The sequence below is a fragment of the Oncorhynchus keta genome, unplaced genomic scaffold, assembly GCF_023373465.1.
Source record: "Oncorhynchus keta strain PuntledgeMale-10-30-2019 unplaced genomic scaffold, Oket_V2 Un_contig_8737_pilon_pilon, whole genome shotgun sequence".
NCBI lineage: Eukaryota > Metazoa > Chordata > Actinopteri > Salmoniformes > Salmonidae > Oncorhynchus > Oncorhynchus keta.
The window spans coordinates 32,501-35,932 of NW_026290211.1; the positions used below are offsets into that span (position 1 = coordinate 32,501).

Below are 3,432 nucleotides of genomic sequence, written 5' to 3' on the forward strand. Positions count from 1 at the left end.
CAGGTACAGAACACCTCTTGGTCCTGCTCTACTCTCCTCCCTCCTGGACAGACAGGTACAGAACACCTCTTGGTCCTCCTCTACTCTCCTCCCTCCTGGACAGACAGGTACAGAACACCTCTTGGTCCTGCTCTACTCTCCTCCCTCCTGGACAGACAGGTACAGAACACCTCTTGGTCCTGCTCTACTCTCCTCCCTCCTGGACAGACAGGTACAGAACACCTCTTGGTCCTGCTCTACTCTCCTCCCTCCTGGACAGACAGGTACAGAACACCTCTTGGTCCTGCTCTACTCTCCTCCCTCCTGGACAGACAGGTACAGAACACCTCTTGGTCCTGCTCTACTCTCCTCCCTCCTGGACAGACAGGTACAGAACACCTCTTGGTCCTGCTCTACTCTCCTCCCTCCTGGACAGACAGGTACAGAACACCTCTTGGTCCTGCTCTACTCTCCTCCCTCCTGGACAGACAGGTACAGAACACCTCTTGGTCCTGCTCTACTCTCCTCCCTCCTGGACAGACAGGTACAGAACACCTCTTGGTCCTCCTCTACTCTCCTCCCTCCTGGACAGACAGGTACAGAACACCTCTTGGTCCTCCTCTACTCTCCTCCCTCCTGGACAGACAGGTACAGAACACCTCTTGGTCCTCCTCTACTCTCCTCCCTCCTGGACAGACAGGTACAGAACACCTCTTGGTCCTCCTCTACTCTCCTCCCTCCTGGACAGACAGGTACAGAACACCTCTTGGTCCTGCTCTACTCTCCTCCCTCCTGGACAGACAGGTACAGAACACCTCTTGGTCCTGCTCTACTCTCCTCCCTCCTGGACAGACAGGTACAGAACACCTCTTGGTCCTGCTCTACTCTCCTCCCTCTCTCTCTCTCTCTGACTGGAGGAGAGAAGTGAAATGGTGTGTCTCATCTGGTCAACAATACTCACCTTGAAAGACTCCACAGCCTGTTGGAGCTCCTTCAGCTTCTTCTCTCTCTCCTGGAATCTCTGCTGGACCTTCTGCTGACTCATCCCCAGCTGCCTCTGTGGAGAATCACTCTTCAATGAGCTATCAAGCTTTATTAGTCCAGTAGATCAATAGTATAGTAATGTGACATAGGACCCATAGAGAGGAAGGTCTACAATCCTGAGGAAGTCCCTTTACAATATTATATTATGTTCTATGTGAATGATTATAGTTTTTATGGTAGGCCTACGTGTATCAAGGGGTTGAGACTGAACTTTGGACTCATAAAAGGCCATTCAGAATGATAATAGTGTTTGACTTTAGAAAATGGTGATACATTTAGAGAATCTGGGTTAACATATCTATATACTCAAGGTTTGTGTTCATATTTGTTCTGCTGTGGATCCATTTAATTTGAATGATCTCATATTCAAACAGATTTAGTTCCTACTGTATCTTTAATTCTTTGTTTATCAGACAAGTTGTTCTGGTCTTACCTGTTTCTCAGTCCTCTCTGCTGCAGCTGACACTGTATCATGGCCTTTATGTTCATCCATCACACACTGATAACAGATACACTGCTGATCGGTACGACAGTAAACCTCCAGCAGTTTGTCATGATGAGAGCAGATCTTCTCCTGTAGTTGTGCCGTGGCTTTGACCAGCTTGTGCTTCTTCAAAGCAGGAGATTCATAGTGAGGTTGGAGGTGAGTCTCACAGTAAGAGGCCAGACACGCCAGACAGGACATGAGGGCTTTCTGCTTTCTGGTCCCAGTGCAGACATCACACACCACATCTCCAGGTCCAGCATAGCACAGAGCAGGAGGGGGAGCAGCCTGGAGTCCTGTCTTCCTCAGTTTCTCCACCAGCTCAGCCAACATGTTATTTTTCCTCAGATTAGGCCTTGGAGTGAAGGTCTCTGCACTGAGGACAGCTATAGACCCCTTTCAGAACATCCTGGTCCCAGCAGCCCTCAATACAGCTCCTACAGTAACTGTGTCCACAGATAGTAGTGACCGGCTCCCTTCAGTAGATCCAGACAGACAGAACAACAGAACTGGTCCTGGTCCAGCAGAACTCCCTGCTGAGCCATTTGACGGTTGTTCACTCTCTCACAGACAGACGACACAGAGACTCAGATCAGTTTCGTTTCCTCAGAAGAGAGTTTGTGGGAAGGGGAGGGACTTCCTGGTTCTGCCAGCGGGGTGGGGTTAGAAAGGAGGGAGGGGTTAGAGGAATGGAGGAAGAGAGAGAGGAACTGCATGCAACAGCAAGAGGGAGACAAATAGTTTTGTTCCAAGGTTAGAGCCCTTAACATGGAACAAATGACATAATGAATCATAAAATGTGAGTTGTTAGAATATATGAAGGGTAACAGTTTCTATGAAGTACGTATGTATCATTATTTTAATTACCTTTATAATACCTTATAATACACCTATGTGTTGTAATTAATCAATAAGGACTGAGGAGGTGTGGTATATAGTTAATATACAGTACCACAGATAAGGACTGAGGAGGTGTGATATATAGTTAATATACAGTACCACAGATAAGGACTGAGGAGTGTGTATATAGTTAATATACAGTACCACAGATACGGACTGAGGAGGTGTGGTATATAGTTAATATACAGTACCACAGATAAGTGACTGAGGAGGTGTGGTATATAGTTAATATACAGTACCACAGATAAGGACTGAGGAGGTGGTATATAGTTAATATACAGTACCACAGATAAGGACTGAGGAGGTGTGGTATATAGTTAATATACAGTACCACAGATAAGGACTGAGGAGGTGTGGTATATAGTTAATATACAGTACCACAGATAAGGACTGAGGAGGTGTGGTATATAGTTAATATACAGTACCACAGATAAGGACTGAGGAGGTGTGGTATATAGTTAATATACAGTACCACAGATAAGGACTGATGATGTGTGATATATATATATATATATATATATATATATATATATATATATATATATATATATATATATATATATATATATATATAGTTAATGTCTAGTAGATGTATATGTCCCCTTATGGCTCTAATCTGATAGTGGTAGATGTCTAGTCTCCCATATGGCTGTAATCTGATAGTGGTAGTGGGGTGGTAGATGTCTAGTCTCCCTTACGGCTCTAATCTGATAGTGGTAGTGGGGTGGTAGACACCTAGTCTCCCTTTTGGCTCTAATCTGATTGTGGAAGTGGGGTGATAGATGTCTAGTCTCCCTTACGGCTCTAATCTGATAGTGGTAGATGTCTAGACTCCCTTATGTCTCTAATCTGGTAGTGGTAGATGCCTAGTCTCCCTTATGGCTCTAATCTGATAGTGGTATACGTCTAGTCTCCTTTATGGCTCTAATCTAATAGTGGTAGTGGGGTGGTAGATGTCTAGTCTCCCTAATGGCTCTAATCTGATAGTGTTAGATGTCTAGTCTCCCTTACAGCTCAAATCTGTT

The 3,432-nt window shown here is 45.2% G+C and overlaps 1 long non-coding RNA gene and 1 pseudogene across 5 annotated transcripts in view; one reads left to right on the forward strand and one right to left on the reverse strand.

Annotated features, from left to right (window-relative positions):
- The window catches only part of LOC127926969 (uncharacterized), a 949-nt gene extending 74 nt beyond the window's left edge, over nt 1-875 (forward strand). Inside the window, exons 1-3 of one of the 5 annotated variants that reach the window (XR_008125751.1) lie at nt 1-263; nt 576-679; nt 784-875. The exon at nt 1-263 is cut by the window's left edge and continues 74 nt beyond it. This is a non-coding gene — a long non-coding RNA (uncharacterized LOC127926969). The remainder of the gene's footprint in view (nt 264-575; nt 680-783) is intronic. The other 4 variants (XR_008125752.1, XR_008125749.1, XR_008125750.1 and 1 more) reach the window with 4 other exon arrangements.
- The window catches only part of LOC127926968 (E3 ubiquitin-protein ligase TRIM47-like), a 4,128-nt pseudogene extending 2,056 nt beyond the window's left edge, over nt 1-2,072 (reverse strand).
- Between the last annotated feature and the right edge of the window lie 1,360 nt (nt 2,073-3,432).